Source organism: Vombatus ursinus, unplaced genomic scaffold (assembly GCF_900497805.2).
Source record: "Vombatus ursinus unplaced genomic scaffold, bare-nosed wombat genome assembly UNPS02014784.1, whole genome shotgun sequence".
Taxonomy (NCBI): Eukaryota; Metazoa; Chordata; class Mammalia; order Diprotodontia; family Vombatidae; genus Vombatus; species Vombatus ursinus.
In genome coordinates, this window is record NW_020954562.1 from 3,575,383 (window position 1) to 3,588,016 (window position 12,634).

Genomic DNA, 12,634 nt, shown 5'->3' on the forward strand with positions numbered 1-12,634 from the left:
CTCCCCCACTTTCCTAAGCTACCTTCCCAGAATGATGGACCCTGCCTGATCTCTCAAATACCTTTGGGGTCAGTGACAAAGCCCTTTCCCCCAACTGGTGCAACTGCATCCGGAAGCCAGGAGTGTTAGCAAAGGATTAGGGCCTCAAGGTCACCAGTCTTGATGATGATGATGGTGATAGTGATGGTGATAATGGTAGTGATGATGATGATGATGATAATGATGATAATAACTTTTATATAGCACTTCAAGATTTGCAAAGCACTTTACAAATATTATCTCATTTTGTCCCGACAACAATCCTGGGAGGTAGGAGGCTGCTATTATTCCCATTTTACGGATAAGGAAACTGAGGCAGGCAGAAATCAAGTGATTTGCATTCTGGTCTTTCTCACACTGGGTCCAGCATTCTACCAAGTACACCACCTAGCTACCTCATAAAGATCAATCACCGATGGCCAAGCAAAAGCATGGTTGGTCAGGTTGGGTCATTTACCCTGAAGCAGGACAAGAGCGAACAGGCACAATCCTTCATCTAAGATGGCATCCGAGATGGCAGCCCGGATGTCTCCAGCGTAACACCAGGGATAGGGGCCAAAAGATTTACACAGAAAAGCTCTCTGCACACTACAGGGTCCAAGCAAGGATCATCCAGGACAGGAAAATCAAAAGGTCATTAGAAGCCACTGAATCCAACTCCACTCTCCTCTGCATACACACACACATGCCACATTTTATAGAAGAAACTCTGAGACATTAAGTGATTTGCCCAGGGTCACATAGCTAGTAAGCTTAGGATTTGAACTCAGGTCCTGCTGACTCTGAACCTAGCTTTCTTTTCACTGGGCCACCTAGCTGCCTGTTGTACTGACTGTCACCTAAGGGCTTTTGCTGATTTAAGTTAAAGCAGTTCAAGTTACCCTGCCTGATCAGGATTTGGGGTTTGTTTTTGACTTTTTTTTTAGTTCTTAAAAAATTATTTTTAAAAAAATTTCCACTGGTCATTGACCAAGCTCCTTGTCATTTTGCTCTGACCAAAGTCACAATTCCTGGTAGATGAGGAGGGCCTCAGGGGGATTCCAATGATCCAAGGGCTTTTAAGCCAGAACTTCAGTCACCTGATTACTGCTCTTTATTACATTTGAGAAATCCAGAAGAAGGCAGACAGCTGGATGGGTGAGACCCAGCTGTGCACATTTATTCATTATCCCCTCCTTAATTGTCTTAGTATCATTAATTATAAGAGGTCATCAGGATGTTGTCCTACTACTGTTGATCATTTGGCTATAGTGAGAAACTATTGGTTGTTTTGGAGAAGGAACACTAAGCAATTGTTGTGGGAATGAATAAATAAATAATCAATCAATCAACACCACCTACTTTGTGCCAAACATTGTTTTAGGTGCTGGGGATACAAGTACAAAGGATGAAACAATCCCTGCTTGCAGTGAACTTAGGGGAGACGTCAATTACATTAAACAATACAGCATAAATATGAATGCATACATCTTTGTGCATATATGTATATACACACTCACAAAATAATAAAGGGTAAGGTACTAAGAGAAGGAGGGCACTAGGAATTTGGAAGATCAGGAAAGACTTTGCACAGAAGATAATGTCTGAGCAGCATGTTAAAGGAAGAGAGGGAATCTATGAGGTGGAGGCCAGGGGAGAATCCATTCCTGGCATAGGAGATGGCCAATGCAAAGGTACAGAGACGGGAGATAGAGCTCAGGTGGCTTAGTGGATAGAGCCCTGGACCTGGAGTCAGGAAGACCCAAGTTCAAATTTGGCCTTAGACATTTCCTAGCTGTGTGACCTCGGTCATGTCTCTTAATCTCTGTTTGCCTTAGTTTCCCCATCTATGAAATGGGGGTAATAATAGCACCTATCTCCTAGGGTTGTTATGAAGATCAAATGAGATCATATTTGTGAAGTGCTTTGCAAACTTGAAAGCACTCTCTAAATCCTAGCTCTAGCAATGTGTAAGTATGGTGTTGAGGGTGAGAAACAGAGAGCAGACCACTCTGGCTACATGCATGAAAAAGGAAAAGGTACAAGAAAGAATAAAGGTATGGCCATTAATGATGAATGCTGAGGAGTGAGGGGAACAGAGAGAATGGCCTCCAAGGGAAGGCAGCTTCATGTTGGGGGAGGGGGAAGTGGATTTGAGGGCTAGACTGTCCTGGCTGGAGATCGGGTCAGAGAAGCCAGAGCCTCCCAGATCAAGCTTTCATCATTTTGTGGAATGTGGCAAATACAAAAATCTGAATTGTGCAGGTCTGAGCCCCAGCAGTCTCTGCATGGGAGAAGAGAGCACTCAGGAAAACCTCAGTGGACTCAGAGTTTGGATATAAACATTAGGAGGAGGAAGCACATGTCACAGTGACTCTAAAAATTGGACGAGATCACAGAGTACTGACCCAGAGCCAGAACTGAGAATTCCGGCATCTGGGTCAAATTTATTGAGGGGAAGGAGGATGACACAGAGGGCAGCCCACTCCCATGGTTGCAGTGGCACAGGAAAATTAGTGGAAGGAGGTGGCGGGTTGGGGACAATGCTTTTATTGGGGGGGGGGAGGCAGGCTCAGGACAACAGAGGAACCATGAGGCAAGAGAGTGAGCCAGGATGTACAGGGATAATGAGGGAGGATAAGCAGACTTCTTGGGGAAGAGCCATCCTCCACCCCCCATCCACCCACAGTGTTCTATGAAACTTGTCTTATGCTTACAAACTCAGGGGTAAACTCACCCACATTTACTGTTTAGATATTATTCTATGAATTATTTTGGCACCTTTACAATTTTATCTTTTGGTCTTATTTGTAAAAATCATACTGAAATTTATTACAAGGATACTTATGAAAATCATAAAATAAAGTAAAATGATCATAAAATCAATCACATATTTTATAGAAAATTGTAGCATAAAATCACTTTCTGTGAGATGTCTGATGCAAAGAAATTTATCACTTAAGAAAAGACAACTTTCTACTGTGTTTAAGCATCTAATCTGTCCAACTGCATGTGACCCATGGAGGGGTGGGAATAGGTTTTATTGTTTTTAATTTCAAAATACTTTACTCATCACTGGCCATGCTTATAGCCCTGTTCATGATTAGAGGTAAAGTAATTGGCAAATCCTCATAACTACATGAACTTTTTAAAAACAATTCTTATGATAGGGCATTTTGCATATGTCCTTTGCAGATGTGCAGGAGGTGGGGAAAACTTTACTTCCAATTACTTTTTAATTTGGAACCTTTTTATGGTGCATGCTAGTCTACAGGTAGCAGGGCTAAACACAAATGTGGTCAAAAAGGATCTGGAGGTCACAGTATCCCACAAGTAATGCAGCATTGTTCTAAAAATAGTGATACTAACACATAGGATCACAGGATGGCTGGAGCCATGAAATCTATTGTTTAGAATTTTTCAGAACCTTACTGACATGACTATATATAGCTAACAGTTTGTCAATATACAACAATTCAACATGTACCATACAATAACAATAGTTTATAACAGTCATCAACAGTTCTCTTGATGGAGAACTTGAAAAATTTCCTGGTGAAGATCACAAGGTAATTAGATAGGAAAATGGAGCCTACGAAGAGACCTGAAAAGAATTCTGATATTGGACAGACAAAGTAAAGAAGATGGGAATGAGACCACCTTAGATCTTCCCTGGAGAGAGGGTGAAACAGAATAAACTTTAGCTATGAGTCCTGAGAGGTGTGAGAATGTGTCAATAAATTCTCAATTACATTAGGAGTTCATTCCAAACATTTACTAAAAGTACAGTGTATGAGGCAGCTAGATGGGGCAGCGGATAGGGTCAGGAGGACCTAAGTTCAAATCTAGCCATGGACAGTTACCAGCTATGTGACCCTGGGCAAGTCACTTAACCTTGATTGCCTCAAAAAAAAAAAAAAAAAAGAGCAGAAGGTACTATGATAAGCCCTGGGAATACAAAGACAGAAAACAATTTGCATCCCAAATAGACCCCTCCCTTATAACAAAGAAAATCATAAACCAACACAGTAATAATATTTGACAACATATACAAAATTCTGTACCTGTAATATACCACATCTCTACTGAAGGGAGGAAAATGGGTTTTATCAACAGTTTTCTAGACTCTTCGAGCTTGGTCATAGTATTTCATTTGAATTAAGATTTTTCAAAGTGTTGTTTTTGTTTATATCAATTTCTTTCTCTACTCTTACAGATAAAATCTCTGAAGTTCCTTAAAAAACATGAAAATTACAGAGGGATGAAATTAAGCACTTGCTTCTGAAGGCATCTGAATTGGACTAAAGAACGTAGGCAGAGAGCCTAATAAAAATCAGGCTGTAGACTTAAAAATAGATCTTTTCATTTCTGCCTCTTCCTCATATTTTAATTACTTTTCTCTTTAATTATACAGAGTACCTGTGTGAATTGGGGTCGGTTTTCTTCAAGCAGCCAGTGGTGTTCTCCTAGGCAAGTGAGATGAGGAGAGGGCAGGAGGCAGGAATGACTGATGATAGATGATTGGAAATAGGAGCCTTTGCAACCTGCCAATCTCAGACTCTAGAAGTGCAAAGATTCTTACTGCCAGGACATTACGCACTCTTGACTCATTTTATGCTGGTTTGTTTTCTTTGTGTGCTTTCAGTTTGAGTTTTATAACTTGTAATTATATGTATTGTTATGTCAAAAATGCAAGGACTCCTCTTCTCAACAGGCTAATGAGATGTGGGACTGCCAACTGAGGTTTGTATCTAAGCAACTCCCGGGCCACCATTTGCAATTCATTCTCTTAGTGTACAGCCATTCCCAGATATCACAGACTCTCTGAGTTAAGAGGGACTTCAGTGGCCATCTATGACAAGAACAAGGACCACTTCTAAAAAATCTCTGCCAAGCAGTCTTCCAGTCTCTGCCGGAAGGTGTCAGTGAAGGGGAAAGTCATGCTCCCTTGTGGCAGTCCATCTTACTTTTCCACTAGCTCTAATTATTAGGAATTTTTTTGGTTTTTTTTCTTCCCTCACATTCAGCCTGAATTTTTCATCTTCATATGTTGCACTCGCTGCTCCTGGTTTTACCCTCTGTGACCAAGCGGAATAACAGCCCAACAACTCCTTATCCTACCATAGTCACCTCAGTGAGAAAGCCAATGTTTTCAATTGTTCTGAGCCAGGAAAGAACCTGAGAATCACCATGAATACTCAAAACCAGGGGTGGGGAACCTGCAGCCCTGAGGCCACACTTGAGGACCTAGAGGGCCATATGTCACCTTGAGACCGCAGGTTCCCCATCCCTGCATCAAAACAAACCCACAAAACCTGAGAGCCCCTCTAAAATATCAGTCTTTGGAAGGTATTTTTAAAAAATTCCAAAGCCATCCACTGTACCCTCCAGGTAGCATTTTTCAAATGCACATAAACTAACCCAAAGCATTTCCGTCCAACATAGTGTGAACTTCTTTTGCTGACTGACAGTCAACTAATCAGTCAACAATCATATATTAAGTACCTGCTGTGCTCCAAGCACTGTGCTAAGCATCGAAGGTACAAAGAAAGACAAAAAAACATTCCCTGACCTCAAGAAGTTCCCTGTCTAATGGCGGAGAAAACAAACAAACAAACTATGTATAAACAAGATATATACAGAATAAACTGGAAATAATTAATAGAAGAAAGGCACTCAGATTAAGGGAAGGATTAAGCTTCTTGTAGAAGCTGAGGCTTGAAGGAAACCAAGGTAGTCAGAAAGCAGATGGGGGAAGGAGAGAGGTCCAGACATGAGAGACAGTCAGCGAAAATGCTCTGAGTAAGGAAATGAAATGACAAGGAAGCCAGTGTCTCTGGATCCAGAGTAAGCAATTGGGTGGGGTGGGGAGTAAAATGTAAGGTAATATAGAAACTGAAGGGGGTAGGTTATGAAGGGATTTGAAGAACAATCAATTGTTCTAGTCAAATCCCTTCATGTCTTCAAGACAAAGTTAGATGCAATATAAAAAAACAAAAAAACCTTTGACATTACATAATCTTTCCCTTTCTTTTTCCTCCCAAGCTCCTAGCCCATAAGCTAGCTACCAATCAACTGGATGACATATTACTTTGGAGCCTCTGTAGCAAACAGAAATCTTCAACAGAGAGCTGAGCTGGAATGGCTGAGGGTGTCACTCCCTTACCATCTCAAAAAAGCAAAAATAGGTTTCATGTAAGAGCAGGGCCAATCATGGGAAGAAGAAAAAACCTGGTCCAGTTTAGCTCTGGTTTCTTCAAAAAATCTGGATTATCAATTTTCAATTGATCTGCTTTGCCTTATATTAATTATTTCTCTTCTTTTTCTTTAGCATAGTGAAAAAATAACTAGTACCTCAACTCTCCATGACTCTTTTGTCTGGTAATCCTCTATCCCACTATAATCAAGACATAAAGAGCAGTACCCTACCCCATTCTGAGCAGCCAGTCATAAAATTCATACACAAAGTCCACATAAAGTCCATACACAAAGCAGAATTGTAACTAAGGTGGGCATCTGAAGATTTGAGCAAGGATAGGAAATTTAGCGGGTGCCAACATCACCTTCATGGGAGCTGCAGTAGAGGCAGCCACCATCTGCTTCATTTACTGGTCCTCTCTTGCTAGGCCCCACCTCTGCCAGAGCCCACTTTCCCTTTAATGATCAGATTGTCAATGCACATCCTCTCCCACACACCAGGTTATATCCTAGGTGAGCAGTGATCCAAGCACACACACACACACATACACACATACTTGTGGCTCCTTGCCCATGGAAAAAATATTACTATTTCTAATTTTGCTTATGAAGAAAACTTCAGTCCCTTGTTCATAACTTGTTTCATTCTCTTTTTACATAATATTCTAATGAACTTGGTTATCTGATTTTTATTAGAATGAGGAAGGGCTACTAGCAGACAGTATACTAACCAAAGTAAGAAATAACATCTCACAGCAAGATAAGAAACAGAAAAATGGTTTAAAAAAATTTAAACCCACACACAAAAACACAAGAAGTTGAAATGCACAGCAGCCTCGAACCACTTAGCATAGAAAGAAAGAACATTACACATTTTGATAGTCACTGAGGGCAGCACTGTATTACAATGTAGACTAATAATTGAAGTTTGCCACAATTCAATTCCACTCAACAAACATGTATTATGGCCCTGAGTTATCAAGGAAAGGTTCAATTATGTTTGGTATAGTCTGTTTAAAAAGCAGTGTGGTATGGTGGAGAAGGTGCTGGGCTTAGAGTCAGGAAGACCTGAATTCAAATGCCCCCTAAAACTTAGTAGTGGGGTAACCCTGGAGAAGTCCCTTCACCACTCTGAGACTAGGCAGCTCCCTAGGACTGATTTGTGTTGATAGAGGGAGTTACCACACTAGGAGTTTATCCTGGGGGAAATAACAGACCTTTTTTTGTGTTCAAGTATACAGTGTTAAAGAAGACAATGAAGTGTCTTGCACACAAAATAATTTTATAAAGTCTTCTATACAAAATGATTAAAACAAAAGATGAACTTTGGTGTTTGAGAAGGGTGAAAACCAAGTTAGCCAGAAAACTATCTGGGGAGGACTCATCCTCCAAGGATTCCAAATCACTGAGATTTTTACTTATTACATTGATTGCAAGAATAAAAAATAAGCTGATAGAGAAGTCTTCAAGGCAGGAAGTTGGAGTTGTAAATGAAATGTTAAGCAACAACCACAACAATAACAAAAAAAAAAAAAGATCTCAGGTCATTTTTCCCACAATAACTGAGGCCATCTTTACCAGAAAAGATATTATTTCTTCTTTTTAAAAAGTTTTACTGACTTTTTTTTTTTGGTTTTTATAGCCATCCTCCCCATAGAACATTCTCTCCTAAGAAGGAAAAACAGTTAAATACAACAAACCACAGCCTCAATATTGACACCATAAAGGTATTCTTTCTTAACGCTTCTGCCCTAAGAAATATTTCATCCAATTCTCATTTAAAAACACTCATTTTTGCATTATTAAGAGCGGATGTCACTGTCAATGAGCCACTCTCAGACTGGTTCATACCCTCCCTTACTTTCACAGTAATTCTAAGTATAAAAGAACAAAAGGGGGTGGGAAAAAGGCTTTGGGACAAATATTACCCTCACATTTGGAAATGTTTGTCTTCTTATATTCAACTAATATACGTATTTTGTAGGTTCCTTTTCTTCACAGTTACCAAAAAGAAATATGGGATTTGAAATCCTATTACAATAGCCCCCTAGCTGGTCTCCCTGACTCCTGTCTCTCCCCACATCAATCCAGCCCATGTACTGAGGCTGCCTGACAAATCACTTTAAGCTATTGCTTTCATCATGACAAAACTTACTCAAAAACATTTAATAGCTCCCTATTTCCTGCAAATTAAATCTAGGCTCCTTAGACTGGTAAATAAGGCCCTTAATAATAATAATGTGGCTGTGTTTACAGAAACAAAAGGGTTTATGAGAGCCATACAAGAGCAGGGCATTACCAACAGAAATTGTAGAAAGAGCATCCTTAAAGATCCTGAATTTATTGATCAATGAAGATTTTGGAAGGAAATAGTAGAAATTGTTAGACATATTAGTACCCAGAGCAAAAATTTAGCCCCTAACACATAACCAAAAGAAATAAACAAGTGGCCACAATTATATACCAGAAGCTTTTTATCCTTTGTAAACTAATGGATTATAAATCTTCTGTACTAGAAATACAGACCTTAAAAATCCTTGAGAATTCAACACTTAAACAGAACTGGAATTTAAACATTGTCACCAATAAAACTGTTGCTTATAATCATCCAGACATAAGACTGACTCATAAAAATCTAAGAACAATGTTTTTAATAGTTATAATCATGCCAACTACTCATAAACTCCAAATGATATGGAATGAAAAGTTCTCAAAATCTAAAAGCTTGGCAGGAAAAAAATCTTGGAAACATGATAAATTACATATCACCCCTATCATCTGGTCTGCTACTGGAAATGTCCCAAAGATTCTCTCAGTTACTCTAGAGATGATGAACTAGGTTAAAATACTTTTCCTCAATTGCAAAAAGCAATCACTTTATTCACTTATGCAATAACCCTAGAAATAAGAATCAAAGGAACAAAAGTAGGATAATAACTTGTCCTAAGACCATTTTTATATGACTTCTTTAAATATAAGGTGAGAATAATAATAATAATATCATCATCTACCTCTACTTACTTTTCCAGCCTTATCTTCTACTAACCCCCACTCTAACCTTCTTCTCTTGGAAACTAGTCCACCCATTATAGCTGAACTGGCTTGGTATTTTCCTGACTCCACACCTCTTCATACCAACCCCTGTCTAAGATATTCTCATCTTTCTACCTTTTAGCATTCCAACTATTTGTCAGTTTTGAGGTCAAATCCAACTTCCTCCAGCAAGTCTTTCCTGATTAACACTGCTGAAAGAAATCTGTCTTTTCTCCCCATTTGAGTAGGCCTTAAACAAGGACCAAAATCTAAACTTTAAATGATTTGTCCCCCAGTTATTGGGGTGTAGGTTTAATGAAGCAAAGGTTGGGAGGAGGATGAAGAAGGAAGGAAGAAGAAACAGAGAGATAGAGAGAGATTGAGATTAGCCTTCTTATTAGAGGCCAGGACTAAACCCAGTCTGGACAAGGGTTTAGAGAAGAGGGACCCCTTAGGGTGAAGAAATGAGAGGAGGGCCATATGCCCTTGGGCTCAGGACTGGTTTCTAAGTGTTACATATGTGAGACATTTTGCAAACCTTAGAGTCCTGCATAGATGTCTTCTGGTACAGATATTTTAAAGAAAGCTATGCTTTAATTGATGTGAGTGCTTCTTGCAACAATGTGGCTCAAACTCCTCTCTACCTTAATAGATTTTCTTCATGGGTTGTTGCATTTGAAAAAAATTCATCATCGATGGCTCAACCAGTGGTTCTGATGATGACCACCTCATCAACAATCGACAACCAAAAAAAAAGTATTGAATGTTCACCATAAATATTGATTAATAAAATTTTAGACCTGGAAGGATCCAATCCCCTCAACATGTTAATGGACCAACTATACACACTGAAAACAGAGGGGGAAAACTCTCCAGGATTCATTGTATGGAAAGGGATATTTACGTAAGCACCAGTCAGGCCCAAATATTCTAATAATAAATCAGTCAAATGGAACTAGGATGAATCCTTTGGGGTGGCCAATTGGTGGGTCCAAAAAACAGTTTGAGACTGTAGTCAATTTCCATTTAAAAGAAAAGACACCAAGGGAGAATCCTGAACCCTAATGAAATGGGCTGTGATAAAAGCAAATAAACAGTTAGCTGTCCATCTGGAATGCCTTGATAACAGATCAAAGGAAATCAAATGTACATGGACTGCCAGAGGGGGTGGGAAGGAAAAATGCCTATCTGGAAGGATGGTTTATTAGACCATACCCTACACTAGGATACAAAAATTAGACCCACTATGCTTTGACTGTATATGCTATCATAAGGCAGAAAAAAACAAAATTACAAATAAAGGTCTGGGATTGTGCTGGTGCCAAATTGAAGGCATGGCTAGTAAAATGCTACAAAGCAGCCAGAGGGAAACTATAAGAACAAGATCCTACTGCTTCTTAATATGATATAATAGCACAAACTCACTTCAGTAATTTAAGTTCACTTCAATAATTTAAGAATCCAACTGTATGACAGAATGGGTATTTCTTCCACTGGTGAAGCTTGCAATTCCTCTATGACTTGTTAGATAGTCTTTAAGAGTTGCTATAGAATAAATTAGGTACACAATATACAGAAGCAAATGAGCATAGTAACCTAGTGTTTGATAAGCCCAAAGATACCAACTACTGGCGCAAAAACTCACTAACAAAAACTTCTGGGAAAACTGGAAAACAGTGTGGCAGAGACTAAGCATAGACCAATGTCTCACATTAGATATCAAGATAAACTCAAAATAGGTACATGATTTCAATATAAAGGTTGATATCATAAACTAATTAGGGGAGAACAGAAAAAAATTACCTGTCAGGTCTATGGATAGGAGAAGAATTCATGACCAAACAAGAGATAGAGGAGATCACAGAAAGTAAGATGAATAATTTTGATTACATGAAATTAAAAAGGTTTTGCACAAACAAAACCAATGCAGACAAATTTAGAAAGAAAGTAGAAAAGCAGGGGAAATTTTTACAGCAATTTTCTTTTATAAAGGTCTTATTTCTCACATATGTAAGGAACTGAGTCAAATTTGTAAAAATAAGAGTCACTCCCCAATTGATAAATGGTCAAAGGATATGAATAACAGCTTTCAGAAGAAGAAATCAAAACTATCAATACTCATGGGGAAATGCTCTAAGTCACAAATAGAGAATATAAATCAAAACAGGTCTGGGGTACCACCTCATACCCATCACACGGGCTAAGATGACAGAAAAGGAAAATGATGAATGTGGAAAAAAAATAGGTACACTAATGCACTGTAGATGGAGCTATAAACTGGTCCTACCATTCTGGAGAACAATTTGAAACTATGTCCCAGCAATACTGTCTGTACCTCAAAGAGATCAAAGAAAAATGAAAAGAACTATTGTGTACAAAAATATTTGTAGCAGTTCTTTTTGTAACAGCAAAGAATTGGGGATAAGGGCATACCCATCAACTGGAAAATGACTAAACAAGTTGTGGTATATGGTTGTGATGAAATACTACTGTGCTATAGGAAATAACAAAGGGGATGGTTTCAGAAAAACTTGGGAAGACTTATATGAACTGCCTCAAAGTAAAGTGAGCAGATCCATGAGAACATGGTACACAGTAACAGCAATAATCAACTATGAAAGACTTAGCAACTCTGATCAATACAATGATCCACAATAATTATGAAGGACTTATGATGCAGAATGCTATCCACCTTTCAACAGAGAACTGATGGATTCTAAATGCAGATTGAAGTATATGTTTTCTCTCTAGAGCCTAGTCATGATAAGACATTTGTACACTCTAGGTCTTATATGAAAGTTGGATACCATTGCCGTCTTAATTAAATCCTATGGGTACCAGTGTACATCAAAATCTATGAACCTTCACTGTCACACATGTAGTTTGACTTACCACAAATTGAACATATATACTACAGAGAATGGAATTTTTCATCCCTAAAATGAAGGATGAAAATATATCCTTAAAATACATGCAAAAACAACATTAAAATTGTCACTTCTTGTATTCTACTTTGTGTTGGCCCTGTGTATGTGACTTTCAACTTTAACTGTGCCAAATTCTAGATCTGGTGGAATAGACATTTCAATTTTATCTGAGTCAACAGAGAAATTTCTTAGAGAGGACTCCCCTTTCTGAGATCATTCTCTCTCTTTGAAAGCCAATATTTCATCTCTCTTCCAGAAAAAGAACTCCTTTATTGTTGTTTTTCAGTAGTGGTTGACTCTTCGTGACTCCATTTGGGATTTTCTTGGCAGAGATATTGGAGTGATTTTCCACTTCCTTCTCTAACTCATTTTACAGATGAAGAAACTGAGGCAAACAGGGCTAAGTGATTTGCCCAAGGTCACAAAGCTAGTAAGTGTCTGAAGCCAGATTTGAACTC